The sequence below is a fragment of the Micromys minutus genome (assembly GCF_963924665.1).
Source record: "Micromys minutus genome assembly, chromosome: 17".
Lineage (NCBI taxonomy): Eukaryota > Metazoa > Chordata > Mammalia > Rodentia > Muridae > Micromys > Micromys minutus.
In genome coordinates, this window is record NC_137952.1 from 43,900,175 (window position 1) to 43,917,007 (window position 16,833).

Sequence of the window (16,833 nt, forward strand, 5' to 3'; positions counted from 1 at the left end):
ACCCTGCCATGCCACATCATTAAAAATAATTTTCTTCCAAAAAGGCAGAAACCTCTGAATCTGAATGAGAAATTTTGCAAACCAGTGATTGAGCACAAATGTTTGTGAGGGGGCTAAAAATATTCTCTCTCTCTCTCTCTCTCTCTCTCTCTCTCTCTCTCTCTCTCTCTGTCTCTCTCTCTCTCTCCCCCTCCCTCCCTCCCTCCCTTCCTTCCTCTTTCTCTATGTGTATATGTGTGGTTGTGTGTGTGTATGTGTGTGTGGTTGTGGGTGTGTATGTGTGTGTATGTGTGTGTGTGTATGTGTGTGTGTGTGTTTGTGTCTGTATGTGTGTTACCTCCATGATGAAACCATAAGGTTTCAAACAATACAAATTAGAATAATTGGTCTTGTTTATTGGGAAATCAGTCCTGTGTTTCCCACGAAAAACAGTAGGAATTAGATTTTGATTTGCCTCCTCTTTGTTCTTCCCAGGGATTCGATTTCTTTCTTTACCCCAAAGAACTTTTTTTCCTTTGATGTTGGTGGTGCCTGTCCTCAGTCTTTCTGGATGTAAGGATTGCCAGAGGCATGAAGTGATTCTATTTCCCAGTCGTGGCTGTAGCATCTGCCTTCTTTCTTAAACTATCAGTGAGACTTGAGATTTGGGGAGAGACAAAGAATAGCTCATCTCGATCCTCCCTCGCTGATGCCTTTTCTCTTTCCTCACTTCTTTGGATCCTGGAAGCTGAAAGGAAAGATGTGAAGGATGTAGGCAGAGGTTTTCAATAGCTGCTGCTCTTCTTTTTGTACTATGTCTTCCTGGGGCTGAACAACACTGACAACTCATTAGTGAACGCACCCCGGTCACTTTTCATGCGGTGGCATTTCATCAATGTTCTGCTTTGTTCTCTTGTGTCATGTTAGGCATTTATCAGAATAAAAACCTCTCCTTGCAAATATTCTGCAGTCGAGTAGAAATCAAGACACCTAAATTTTAAACTATTTAGAAACTGTGGAGTTTTATTCAAAGAGTGAGGAGATTTGGAGGACTTATTCTATAGTGATAAATACTTGCACTTTTATTTTTAGAGAATATTTACCTTGCCATAAACTCATACTTAATTAGGCGACTCTGAATATACTGGGGGAATATCTCATACATTAATAGTTATTATTAGTGAAGAATTAACAACTAACAGGATGCAGTTCCTATATCTGATAGAAGTACTTTATCATTACTAAAATCAAGTTGCTTTCTTCAACACACAAGCATAGATTTTATCTTTTCCTGCATCATACAGTTCTTCTTATCAAGAGGACAAATTAATCTCTCCAACTTATTGTTATTAACACTTTGATAGTGGGGCTTAAACCTGGGACCTCAGTATGTTTAAAAAAAAAAATTAACACTGAATTCCTGAACTGATTTCTCTAACTCATGAATCTTAGTAAAATGGAATGACATTTAATCTGAATAAAAATATTTCAGCAAAAAGCCTTGTCCTTGGAATTATATTACACCAATTCCAAGGGTGCTATAAAGTTTACCTTGAACTATGCTGGATTTAAGTGTTCAGTCACAGCCATGGGTGAAAGTTGCTCTATACTACTTTGGAGTCTAAGTATAACTAGTTCCCTTGGTCCTTCCCAATTTAAACACAGGTAAATTGGAAAAGCCTAACCTATTCAAAGTATCTCAAGAGCCTTAAGACTGCACCAAATTCAAATAATAGAAATATGTCTCAAGCTGCTGTATATAGTATACTTCGGCATAACAAACCACACCAATTCCGTGGTTGTAATGCAGATATTTCTGGTTCTCATGATTTTAAAGCTGCTGGGTTTTCTGGATCTGTGGTAGATTCAGTTTTGTTTGTAATAAAGCTATAAGTCTGTTCAGATATGGCCCACAGTTCTCATCGTAAGATAGCTCCTTCTGAAAATCTCTCCTTATGATGAAGATGAAGGTGATGAAGTTGATGAAGAATTCAGAAAGTTAAGCTCTGTCACAGGGGTATATTTAAAGTTACTTTGACAAAACATATACACTAACATTCTGTTGGCTGAATGTCTTCTCTTGACATTGATGTTTTGAGGCATACATCACTTTCTCTTCTTTATTTAGAGGAAGTGTAGAGACACAAAGTATGTACTTTTAGGAAGGAGAGAATGATAGAGAGATACTAGTGTAATATTTCTGGTTGAAAACTAAACAAATATGTTTGTCCAGTAATAAGCCAATATTTAGTCATCACCAAATCCATAAATAATGACATAGTGTATGCAATATCAATAATAGATCATGTGAAAAGCAATATAGTTAAATTATAAGCAGTATGTAGTCTATAAGACAATACCATAATGCATTTATATTTTTTACTTCTTTTTAGCTGAATTAGAAAAAAATATTGGATTTGAAATTAAAACTGAAAACATCATTGATACCAGTTCATTTTTGAAAAAATTGAAAAAAAAAACTCATATTTTTTTTCTGCTTTAGGAATTATTTTTGATGAACAGAACAGAACTCAGCTGTTAAAGGCTGGACATACAACCAAGATTAGAAAAGCTGCCTTTGAGAGTAAAACAGAAGTCTGTTTCACTGAAATAAGAGAGCCTTGGGTAAAAGAGCCCATGATAAAGCTTTTACAAGGGTGAGGTCGCATGGATGTACATGAAGCTACCTTTCCTTGTGTCTTTCAGCCACATTAATGTAAACATGAATCCTGGAAGGCAGTTAAACTGTGTTACACATTGACTCAGGCCCCTACCCTGACCCACTGTGTTTGCTTTGCCTCCAATGGCAGTGCCTTGAATTAAAAAAGAAGTTTTGAGCAAAACAAAACTTATAGAAATCATATGCTAGTCTCTAGAACAGTCCTAATATTCCAGGTGATCTGGTGCCTAATTGCAGAAGCTTAAGGAATGTTAGAACAAGAATATTATCAAAATACAGGGTCTAATCGGTGTCTGCTCAAACATATGCCCACTCCTTTGGAAGCCTCTTGTGCAGGAAATGATCTACAGTTACCATTCTTGTTAATTTTGCACACTTCGTTCTCTCTCCCTTTCTTGGAGAGGTTCCTCGTCTTTCCTCTTATCTATATTTTCCTCTGATGAAACCTCATCCCTCTCCTTTCCAAATGAAATACTGCCCCTACATTCTTGGAACTGCTTTATGTGATCATGTGTTTGGTTAGAGCAGTTGTTCTAAACAAACAGGATTTATATAGATTCAGGCTTTACTCTAACTCTTTCTTAAACCTATATATTCCTTTTCAAATCTGCTCTTTTATCCTAACTCATTGTTTGAAGGTCTAGGATGTTGACTCCATTGAGTAAGAAACAAGCTTTCATACAAGGGCTACTCTGAGGCTCTCTGGCACATGTATTTGAGGACTGACATGTATGGCTTCAGCATGAGAAGATGTGCCCAATCATACAGTGACTTGAGGCTCCAGGGTGAGGGAATAGAGGAAAGACTGCCCTCTCAGGCACAAAGAGGAAGGGGGGTGGAGGAAGAATGGAGCAAGGGGGTACTGAAATGAGGCAGCATTTGAGAAATAAAAAAGTAAATAGATAAATGCACTCATGCTCCTCTCCAAAGCCATCCTTTGCCAATTAAATTCTAATTCATTTCTGTTTACTTATTTTCTTCCTTCCTTTCTTTTATCTTTCATTTTTTCCTTTCTTCTTTTCAACATCCCTCCATTTGTTCCTTTCTTCCTTCATTTGTTTTCTTTTTATTCTGGAAATCTTCTAACCTTAGGCCATAAGCATGCTAAGTGCACACTCTGCCCCTGACACATGTATGTAGCAAGACCATTTCTGTAGTTTTGGAAGGATTAAAGATGAGTTCCTATAAGAGATACAGATCTGAGGGCAGTTATGATTTTACTCCATGGTTTTCCAACTTCATATGCTGTCACTGATTGCATTAGTTACTTTTCTCCTTGTTCAGAAAAGATACCCAACAAAAGAAACTTAAGGAGAGAAGGATTTATTTGGGGCCATAGTACAAAGTCCGTCAGGGCAGGAAAGGAATGATGGCTGACTGTGAGGCAGCTGATCACACGGCATCATAGCCAGGGATGAAAGGGTGGAAAAGACTGGTGCTCAGTTCACTTCCTCATAGACCAGGACCCCAGCCTATGGAATCATAATACATATATGAAGTGTGCCTCTTCTGACTCAGTTAACCAAATCCAGGAACTGCCTTCTATTTGTGCTCCAAGTTTGACTTCTGGGTGATTCTGGGTCCTGTCAAACTAATAGTATAATCACCACAGTGGCCTTAACGAATATAAAATATGATTTATACTTCCAAATAATTCCAACCTAACTAAAATGTTGCTGGTTCTGACAATATCCACTTGTTTATCAAGTAACCACTTTGCCTGTACTCTGTATCAGTCAAACATTCCAGTTCTACAGGACAATATGCACAGTGGGGCAACAGCACTGTCTAGTTCATTGACTCAAAGAAAGCTGGTACATAAAATGATATTAACAGGAGCAAACATATTCACAGCTGGATTACCCCCCCCCCAAAGACAATGAAAATCTCATCCTGTAGATGTTATTTTCATATTTTCTTGATGTTGTTATGCTGCATTAAAACAACAGTGCTATATTAAATTCTGAGGCAGCAGACATGATTCTGTTGTCCCAGGGCTTACATTTTCTAGACAAGATGTAAATGCAAACCATTGAAACACAAGCATCACCATGTACAGCTCCTTATTAGTATCCTTTCAAAACATCCACAGCAGGACTTTATATTTGAAATGCATACACCCTTTGTGATTTCTCTTAGAACCAAGTAATGCCACACTTATATTAATTATATAAGTAACCCTTTGGTTTTATTTTTTAAGGTCTCTACCAACCAAAAATGTTGTATTCTCCTTCCAAGTCCAAAGTTAAGAGTTTTTCTTAATCAGTCTGGCAATTCCTCAGAAAATTGGACATAATACTACCTGAGGACCCAGTTATTCCACTTCTGGGCATATACCCCAGAGAAGGCCCAACATGCAGCAAAGACACATGCACCACAATGTTCATAGCAGCCCTATTTATAATAGCCAAAAGCTGTAAAGAACCCAGATGTCCTTCAGTAGATGAATGGATACAAAAATTGTGGTACATTTACACAATGGAGTACTACTCAGCTATCAGAAACAATGACTTAAAAAAAATTCTTAAGAAAATGGATGTATCTAGAGAATATCATTTTGAGTGAGATAAACCAGTCACAAAAGAACAGACATAATATGCAGTCACTGATAATGGGATACTAACCCCAGAAAGCTCTGAACACCCCAGAAACAACTCACAGACTATATGAAGTTCAAGAAAAAAAAAAAGAAAAGAAAAAAAACATTATGCTTAATCCTTACACACCAAAAAAACTTTGACTAATTTCAGGTTGCATCCTGTTTTACATCTAGTTTATGCTCATTGTAAGTAGTAAGATCTTAATGCACACTGTCAAACCTTTAAAAAAAACCAAGCACTGACAAAAATGTATTCGTATACTTTTATGCAAAAATGCTTAAAATGTGTACATTTGTCTTTGTTTTTTAAAATAACGTTGTTAAAAAAAAAGTGTCTTTCTTATAGGAGGAAGCTTCATGCATTTGTTCTGTCTTATTTCCCCCTGAGTTACTTTGCCTTCCGCTGGAGAATTGGTTCATTGCCCAAGTTAGATGTCCTGAATATCAGATAATTACATTGCAATTCATAACAGTAGGAAAATACAGTTATGCAGTAGCAGTAAAATCATTTTTTATGTTTGAGGGTTATCACAAGATGAGGAACAGTATTAATGGGTCTCAGCATTGGGCAGGGTGAGAACCACTGCTCTAGGGTGTTCTACAGCCTGAGTGTCTGATATTTAGAGGCAGAGTCTTTTGCACTGTGATATCTACGTATTAGATAACGTGGATAAAGGACCCAATTTCCATCATCTACATGTCTGTTACATCTATGCACATGGTCTGAGGGTAATTCCATGGAGTGTGTTAGCAATGCTGTGCATGCAATACACTTCTATCATATAAGGTCTTCCACAGGGGCACCGTCAGCATTAAGTGTCCACTTTCAGAGACAGTTTCAGGGCTCCAGGTTTACACATGCACAATTTACATAGAGAAGAGAGCATAGGAGACTGTGGGAGGCTTTCTTTGTCCTTTGCTGGCTCAACAGCATCCATCGATAGATCACATCACGTGACATCAAGGCAGGCAGAGTAGCAGCCTTTACTGAGAACAGAGGAATGAAGAAATCAGACTTCTTACCCAAAGCTTTTCCCAGGGGGAGAAGCTAGCAACAAATATGCCGTTATACAATAAATATTTGTCCAATTCAAGTCTATTAAAACTGATCACAACTTCTATAGCTCATTCTTAATTCACTCATTTCTTAAAAAAGAGGAAAAAAAGCCAACTATTTTTAGATAAAGCAACAAAGACAGTTCAAGTGGGATACATACCTTGTTCTCTACTTCCTCTAACGTGGAAAACAAAAACAACCACAATTCAGTTACAAAAACCCAAACAGTCAGCACTAGCTCCATACCATTGTAGATTTCACCATCTTTTGCTGTTTGTCACACTTTCCATCAATAAACTTGTGTTTGAATATTCAATTCTTCCTCCCTCCTTCTGTCCCTCTCCCCCCCCCCTTTTTCTCTCTTTCTCTCTTTGTGTGTGTCTCTCTGTGTCTCTCTCTGTTTCTCTCTGTGTGTTTCTCTCTGTCTCTCTCCTCTTTTCTCTCTTCTCCCCCTCTCTTTTCCCCTCTCTCCCCACTCTCTCATCTCTCTCATCTTATACCCTATCTCTCTCCTATCTCTTTTGCTTTATCTCTTTCCCCATTTTGTCCTTTTTTCCTTCTCTCTTTCTCATTTCTTCCCCAAGTTTTCTAAATTCCCAAATAAAATACATTTCTTGACCCTCATATGTAACCACTGTCTAGAGACCATTTGCTTCATAAAGTAATATGCAACGTGATAATAAAGCAATATCCTATATGATAAACGTCATAGGAGCTCTAGTCAACTGAAGATTGGAGCAGAAATTATAAGAGGGGTGCTGTGCTGAGCTCTTTGAGAGCTCCCTGATGGCATGCAGGATGTTATACATCCAGTAACACATTCTTAAAGGCTATATAAGAAAGACATGCTGTCTTTCACTACACCTGAGGAAAGCTGAGTCTCTGATGAACAACACAGTTTGTTGGTCATGTTATTTGTGGGAAAAGGAACTCTTCTCTCCTTATTCTCAGCCAGCAAACAGATGAATGAAAATGACAGAAAAAAAGAATATGGCCATGCATTTCTACAGTTGTGGCCAAGGAAAACATCAAAAGCCACTAAGAGATGGGATCTTATGAATATGCAAATTTCCTGTAATAGGAGGGCTTTTTAATGCTTTGCCTTTCTTCCTGATTGTACAGCAATTACCTACAATGTCAAAGCTCTCTGCTCAGTTATCAAAAGGTAAAACGGAAACTTATTGGAAGATACTACTTAAGATTCTCAAATCTGATGCTGTCCAAACCCTGAATTCTTGACAGTGAATCAGCTTTATTGCCTGCATTTCTTTGTGATCTTTGCAAATCTGATTTCTTCACAGCAACCTTGCTTTTGAGCTAATTCCTTGACATTCTAGCATTCTCTTACCAAGCCTGAAAATTGAGCTGTGCGTTTCAAGCAAAAACATACCCTGTGACTGCCGGCGGGCATAGCCCAGGCTCCTTGCAGAGTATTAATGGAGATCCAGTTTAGAATGAATGCGCTCTGTTAGTGCAGTAGTTTCAAAATGATAGTCCATAGGCTGTCAGCATCAGCCTCCTCAACTGGTACTGTATTAGATATGCAAATCTTCAGGGTGGCAAGCCCAATCTGTTCACAGACGATCTAGGCGAGGGCACCGTTATTTATCTTTTAACAAGCTGCCTATGATTTTGATGTGTGCTAAAGTTAAAAATAATGGAATTAGTGTCCTATCTGTTTAGTTCCTGTGATGGCTGTTGTCACAATGGATTAAATTTGGAAGGACTGTGTGCAACAAGTCAGCAATTTAGCTGGCTGCATGACCCTGGCTTCCTGTTCAGCCTCTGTGCCTTTTCATTTACTCTTTTTTTTTTAAAGATACACTGAAGAGCTATAATCTAGCTCTCATTTATCTGTGTTTGCTGATGGGTAACAAATAGAGGGGTGTGCTATCCCATGCTAATCTTAACTGTCTGGATAATGCTTAGGAATGGCTTTTGCACTGAGGTTGTCCTTGTGATTAACCAGGTCTCTTCATCTTCTTTGGTTTTAAACTGCAAATATTCTTCCACGTTTCTATTCCATAAATCACCAGGGCATGGATTGAATGTTCCATGCTCATCTATCTGTAATTAAACTTAATATGAAGTTAACCATTAGGAAACTCTCATGCTTCGAGAACTCCTATAATCAGGGAAAGCATGACCTCTACTTTAATAAGCAAAGGCATTTTTTTTTCTCTTGGAGCATTTGAGGCCAAGGAATGAAAGATAGCTTCCCTGTTATGTAAAGATAGTTCATATATGAAGTAGTCCAGAAAAGTTACTCAGGAGTCTGTGAATACAGGTGGTGGCCTAGGCAGGCATCAACCATAGCAATAAATTGAGAATGTTCATCCTGACCTTTCAAGAAGGAAGAAGAGTGCCTTTGTACCAGAAGGGTCATATTAAAATAATTCTTTGGGAGTCACTGTCGTACTTTTCATTGGAAAATAAATCAATGTCTACAGTAAAATAAAAGAAACAATGAAGATAGTAATTTTATGAAGCAAGTTATCACTGTGGGAGGCTGAGCAATAGACAGGTCTTAGTGCTTATCAAAGTTCTGAAGTTTCTCATCTTGATTCCTTTGGAAAATTACATTGTCTCTTTACATATTACACCCTATTATGATGATAGAGAAATAAAAAATGCCTAAGATTCACAGATAGAATAATGCTGTAACTACTGATAAAACAGGAGTCTGATATGTAGTGCTAAAAATGTTGTTGCCAGACGTTAGAATCACCAAAATAGGTGGGCTTTTGGCATGTCATGAGAAGTTTATCTTAATTACTTTAATTTAATTGGAAAGTCCACTGGTGGGTGGTACCATCCCCTAGGCAGGGGACCCTGGACTGTATAAATAAAGAAAGCAAACTGAGTACTATCAATATTTCCATTTACTACTTTCTTATGATATAACCTGCTTACTCCCAGTATCTTGACTCCTGCTGTTATAGACTCTAAATTAGAACAATAAGCTATAATAAACACTCTCTTAAGTGGCTTTTGCCAGAGTATTTAATCACATGTTCTCAAATCTTACTGCTAGGTAGTAAGAGTCTCAACATCATTCATGAAAACTGAGGAAATTTGAAACCTGTAAGGCAATTTTAAAGACAGCAAGGTACAACTCTGTGTGAGTCTACAGAAAGCCTGTGCTTGCTTGAGTTATACATGTGTATGTCAGTAGCCAAAGCATCTTCTAGGTCATGTCACTTCTAGTTTGTCTCCTTAGACTTTGTTCCAGAATGAGGAAAGTTGCATGCCCAAGACTTCTTAGTACATTTCTTAGAAATTCTATACATCTAAAATTACTAAGAAATAAGTTACAATAGCTATCTACAGGGTATAGAGAAAAGCTCAGGAAGCTTCAACCCAACACGAAGAACTATAGGTGATTAAGAAAAGATGATAGTCAACCCTGAAAACATACATACAGCTAACATTATACGGACTGTGTGTGTGTGTGTGTATAACAAAAATTAATAAAAAAAATGAGGCCATGAAATTGAAAGAGAGCAAAGAGGGTTATATGGGAGGGTTTGGAGATAGGAAAAGAAAGGTGAAAAGGTGTAATTATATTCTCAAAAACAAAAGAAATAATTACAAATAATTTACTAAGAAAATTAACACAGTAGAAATATAAATTAATATAACCACTCTGGAAAATTGTTGACAAGAATTCACTAAAACTTAACATACACATACAGTTGTCTTAGCAACAGCACTCCTTCATAGATACAAATCAGGAACATAAGCATATATACACTAAAAACTGAGCACTTAAACCATCTTAACAGGCAATGTAGGTTAACTTAAAAAAGTACACATAACCCGAGTGAAGATGAACTGAAGATGTGAATTAATGTGATCTATTCATGGCTTGGGTTACTATTGGTGATATCAATTTATTATCTACAGAAGTATATAACACATTGCACAGTTAGACTACTCAGTGTGGTAAAGCATATGTAGAGAGGATGGTAGAATTGTAGTTAGAATAGTATCCAAGAGAGGCAGTAAGCCATCAGTAATGCTGGAGGTCGGTATGAAGGATAAGAGCACACTGACCAGGGAAGTACCTAAGGGAGGACCCTAGGGAGCCAGTGATCACTTCAATCTTGCTCTGTCTTCTTATCTGTAGAGAAACAGCTCTGGCATCATGGTGTGTGCTTTGCTATATGTGCAATAAACGTATTTTTTTAAATGTACATCAGTAAGCATGGTAACACATGCGTCTCTATCTGTGAGATTAGGAAGGCTGAGACAGAGGGCCATCAGTGTGAGATCAGCCTGGGCTGAGAAGCAACAGAAGGTCTCAGAAAGCTAAAGACCCAAACAAAGATTTCTCAGTTAAGTTGGATGAATTCAAGAGATTCGGCTAGCTATTAAAATCCTGGTCCTGAGATGTGGCTCAGATGTCACAATATCCCTATAGAGATGGCAGGCTTCAGAGTGACACAACATGTGGACTGACTGGATCTATTCCACACAGCTCAGTGTGACGGCCTTGGTATCCAGCACATTGGAGAGCAATATGTTCATTTTTTTTTCCATAATGCAGTTTCAAGAAACGTCCACTGGGTGGCAGGCTTGCTATTTCTTGCACTCTTCATACTTCGACTTCCTTCTGCCTTTCCCCTCAATTTCCTTCACAATGTACACATTTTCTTCTCCATAGCCATTCGAAAACTAGAGAATGAACTTTTATACACCATGATGTTCCTAATAACTGATCCATGGCCCAATTAAAGAACATGACCGATCTGTAGCTTAAGAACAGTAAAGAAAATAGGAAGAATAAGAGATGATGAGTGTTGCAAAGAATTAGTGAAACTAGAACATTAGCATAAGTAACTGCTGTAGGACAGTGGGATGAAATGACGAGGCATAGTAGCTCTTCAGCTTATAGATCACATTTTCTGAATTTATCACATTGATTATAATTGCATTCAGGGATTTGCTTTTAAGCTAATTTTCAATGTTTTGAAGATGTGTGCATGACTGTTTCTATGTTTGTTCATGTGTATGTTTGTATACGTATGAGTGCATATGTGTGTGGGAATTTGTGAGTATATATGCGTGTGTGTGTTTGCTTGTGTGTGTGCATCCTGTTGTTTCTGTGCTTTGGATGACTTTTATTAATATCTTCATTAAGAATATTTTCATCAGCTCACAAAGAGTGAAGGTCAAAATGTGGATGATTAGGTCCTTCTTAGAAGAAAGAACAAAACACAGGAGGAAATAAAAGGTCCAATAGAGAAACAGGGATTGAAGAAAAGATAATTCAGAGGATGCCTCACCTGCGGATCCATTCCATATTCAGCCACCAAACCCAGGCACTATTGCTGGTGCCAAAAGTAATTACTGGCAGGAACCAGATAGAAATGCCTCCTCAAAGGTTCTGCCAGGGTCATACAGATACAGCTGAGCATGCTTGCAGCTAACCATAGAAATGAATATGGGGACCCCAATGAAGGTGCTAAAGAAAGGACTGAAGGAGCTGAAACGGTTTGCAACCTTTCATAGTAAGAACAACATTATCAACCACCCAAACCCTCCACAACTCCCATGGACGAAACCACTAACCATTGAACACACATTGAGAGACCTATGGCTTCAGTAGCATATGTAGCAGAGGATAGCAGTGTCTGGCATCAATATGAGAAGAGGCCTTCGGTCCAGGGCAGGCCAAAGTTTCTGAGTGTGCAGTGACCAAACACTGGTTCAAAATCAAATGTGTGGCAGTGCCCACCCATGGTACATTATACTATTTCATTGCAGCCTTCATACTGGATATGCACCATGCACATTTCCTAGTGTGCATGACACCACAGCAAACAGTACCAGTGAGCACTGACTGAAAGTCCTGACCTCAGAATTGAGTCCACTGCGGGACATGAATTACAGTGTTTTCAATGAACATACACACCAGTTTCTACTTTGAATTGTATTGTGTAGAACATTTGATTTTCAAAAGCCTATCTGAGTTGTTAACTTGGGTTCCATTTTAAAATGCATAGAAAGAATTGCTTCTTGGGATTAGGCGAAAAAGTTCTATCTTTTCTAATAGCCCTAGACATCACTTATTTAGTGCACATACGCCCACACAAAAAAAGTCTTCTCGGAATTTATTATTACAAAATCAAAATAATGATCAATTCTTAAAACGTTGAAGATGCTCTGAGGCACAGAAATCTAAATGTTCAGCCAAATTTTAATTCTTTGTGTAAAACAAGTGCGCACTTCCAGCTCAATAGTATGTAGATTTGTTTCAACTGTGGTAGATACTAAAACTTTTACACTAACAAAAATTGTTTTAATAAATATTTTGCATTACATATTTCCAGTAAGTTTAATTGCGCACATATCATTCTACTCACACATTTGGGGTGTATGACAGTGTCTTTGATGAACGGGTCATGAGTAAGAAGTGTAAGAACTCTTGCTCCATCACTCTATTTCAGTGTCTTAAAGCTTATTTCAATGGTCTTAAAGCTGTTATCTTTGGGTCATGCCAAGCAAACACTATTCCACTGAGCTCCCTCCCCAGTTCTTAAAGTTTGGGTACACATAACTCAGGCTGGCTTTGAACTTATAATCCTGCTGCATCAGTCTCCAGAATGCCCAGCAAGTTTTTGTTTTTCATGTATCCATGTAATTTCAACATGGTTTCTGATATATATTCGACTCTAATAATTGCCTGATGACTAGAATCAACTAATGGTTATTCACCAGATGCTCCAGAACACCAGGATCCCAGTAGATAAATTTATGGTGAATATTTCAGAAAAACTGTTGCATTTCCTTTGAAGGCACAGATTTTGTTGATACTCTTCAATTTAATGTTTTGAAGCCAAACAAAATTCATGGAATAAAATAGGAACCAGAAACATCCTTGATGAATGAAACAAACATACTTTTTGAGATGGAAATCTCCAGTAAGGATTTCAAAAATGAAAGAAGCAAATTTCTATGCATTGTGTTACATTTGGCAAAGAAGTCAATTTGCATTAAATACACAAAATAGCAGGATACAAGAAGGGGGTCTACATAATTCATACCAAATTACAAATTGCATTTGAAGAAGAAAACCTTACAACGCATGTTGCTTGAGCACTATTTTCTTCCTGGCTTTTGGAAAGATTCACAGTTGGCTTCTAAATATAGAAAAATTAGCCAGGCAAACCACACTATGGTCATAGAAGAAGAAAAAAAAATTGGAGCTGATTTTTCACTATTAAGCTGTGGCTTCCATTGAATGCTATTAGGTTTCAAGGTTGTTTTACAAAGAAGTTTCAAAATAGGCATTCAAGGATTAGATTTCCTATACCTGCTCTTCTTGGAGCCTAACCTCCTCTGCATAGGAAAGAACATTGTCTTATCTAGGAAGGGTAAGAGTTTCTTTTCTGTTGCTAAGTTGATTCTGAAGAAAGTTTGAGATTATTCAAAACCCAGCCCAGAAAAATAACTAAAAAAGTGCACAAGAGCAGAAATGATTGAATTCACACACACTTGAAATACACACCAGTGTCAGAGTTCACTGCACAAATGTCTTCATTTGTCATTGTAGGATGGATCTAGAAACAGCGAACACATCAAAGAAAAGATCTGTTATGATGTGCTGATGTCTTTCTGAGAGCTGCCTGCTGACAGAGAGGTGCTGTCATCCCTGTTCTTCCAAGAGAACTCGGTGTTCCCGCTGTGGCTGTGAGTGACAGCTTAATACAATGTGTGCAGACTGGAGTAGAAATCCGTGCACAGACTCTGGGCTTTTGTGTGCCCGAGAGAAACTGTAGGGAGTGCCTGCATGTCCATATAACTTGTCTTTTGGCACCCATCCTTTCTCAACAATTACATTTCTTAAGTTATATGAAAGACTGCCATCCTATGGAATATAGAGGCATGCTGGGCCACTTATATTTGAAACTGACGTCTCACCATAAACTTTAATTGCTGTCTAACATTGTAATATTTTTCTTGCTGGTTTGTATAATATTTAACTCTTGGGAAAAAGAAAATATTTGAAACAAAAGAATTAAAAGGCTGTTTGTGAACTTTGTAATCTCAAGTTAGAATTGAGACCAGCAAGGAAAAAAAAAATCACAGGGTCTAAATGTGTTTTCATGGTGTTATTTATTGTTTTTTTTAAGTTTTACGTGTAACCTAAGTACTCTTTGGTTGGTGGTTTAGTCCTTGGTAGCTTTGAGAGTTCTGGTTAGTTGATACTGTTGCTCTTCCTTTGGGTCACTTTCACTTTTATCTTATGTTTTGCCCCAAACTCTTCCATTGGGGTCCCTAGGCTCAGTCCAATGGTTGACTGTATCTGCATCTATCTCTTTTAGCCAAATGTTGGTGGATCCTCACAGAGGACAGTTATACTAGGCTCCTGTCAGCAAGCACTTCTTGGCATTAGCAATAGTGTCCTGGTTTGGTATCTGCAGATGGGTTAGATTCCAAGGGGTGTGTGTGTGTGTATGTGTGTATATGTGTGTGTGTGTGTGTGTGTGTGTGTGTGTGTGTGTGTGTGTGTGTGTGTGTGAGTCTCTGGATGGACTTTCCTTCAGTCTCTGCTCCATTTTTGTCCTTGAGTTTCCTTTAGACAGGAAAGTGAGCCAACTCTATATCTGATAGAGGGCTAATATCCAAAATGTACAACAAACTTGAGAACTTAGACTCCAGAAAACCAAATAATCCAAATAAAAATGGGGTATAGAACCATTAGGTGTTTTGTTTATTAAAATGATGTGTAATCATAAAAAAGTTGAAAGCAGAATTAAATTTAGAAAACACCATATACCTCCAGCTGTAGATAGCAAACATCCTTCCCTTATGATCTCAGCAAATATTATTCACCTCAGTCCAAATACAACAAACATTATACCCTCCAACTTCAGATAACAAGCATCATATCCTCTTAATATGAACATTTTTTATTTGTAAAAATCTTCTTATCCATTTAAGTAAATATTTACAATAATAATGATTTTAAAATGTTAAAACCTGATGAAACAAATAACATTCTTGAAGGTTCATTGATCTTGAAGGTTCATTGATTCTTGAAGGATCATTGGTCATAACATGGACACAAAGTCTGCAACAAAACTAAGACACTAGGTACACTCATTTTAATATTGCATAAGAAGTCCTAAAATGAGTGCTTAAATAGGAAAGAGAAAGGATTTAGATACAAATAATGTGAACAGATAACATATCCATTATTTATACATGCTATAAATCTTATAATTGTCATCATAAAATGCATAAAATACATTGTTAGAATTAAGAGCAAGGACTGGAGAAGAAACAGCTAGAGAAGAAAACAGAATTCATGTTCTGTAAACAAACTAATTTTTAAAGACATGTTGAAAAATATTCACAGAGATTGCAGAGATGGATAAAAATTATACATTAGTATCAAAAGTCATAAAAGGGGACATCAGTAATTGAGAGATGAACCAAGTTCATGGATGGGAAATTTCAATATTGCAAAACTGTCAGTTCTCTAATGATTAATCTATAAACTCAATACAACCCAATCAAAATACCAACAGGAACAAGAAAACCAATTTCCAAACTTTTAAGGATGAGTAAGAAACACAGTTACGATAATTGGATAGCAGAGCGGGGGTCCACACCTGTACAGTGACAACTGCCACTATAAAAGTTTCTGACTAAGGGCCTAGAATGACAAAAACCACCAAATAGTGGTAACAAGGTAATACCATTAAAGGAACTAGGAAGAACACATTAAAGGCACATTAAGAGAGATGTGGAAGTCAGTGAGAACGTGGCACACATGTTAGTAAAAGGCCCCTGGAGGTGGTCATCACTGGAAACAAAGCTTGAGTTCTGCCATAGAGTATAAGAAACACTTCAGTGAAATCAAGTAAGTATTGAGAGCAACAAATAATGCTTTGATCTTGGGGTGCTGACAAGGATAATTTTGTATACACAAACACAGAATGAAGAAATGATGACTCTGGCCTCATACAACATTTTTAGTCAAATTTCTGTGCACTAAAATGCTTTCTTTCAAATGTGCTGCAAATGCCTGAATGTGGAGGTTTATGCACACAGTCTCAGCACTGAAAGGAACAAAGGAACGTCTTTCTATCCTAGGCCAGTCTGGGCTAATCTAGTGAGATGCTTTTTAAAACATAATAAATACTTTAAAGGCAATTAATGAAATCCAAGGAAATATTAGCAAAGAGCACACACACACACACACACACACAGTGTCACGGGCTTGGCTCAGGTTCACTCCTGTACCTGAGGACAACCCTAACCTCCAAATCCTCTCTCACTTATCTCCCCAGTGCTAGGAATCAGGCATGATAGCACACCAGTCTCTAGTTTTCTATTACTGGCAACATGAATGAAAGTAAATCAAAGCTAAAACAACACCAGTTAATTACCTTACAGTCCCACAGTTAGAAATATGATGCTAGCCTAAGAAGGCTAAAATAATAGAAACTTGTTAGATTGGCTTTCATTAAGAATATGAAATATAGTATGTGTGACACAGACGTG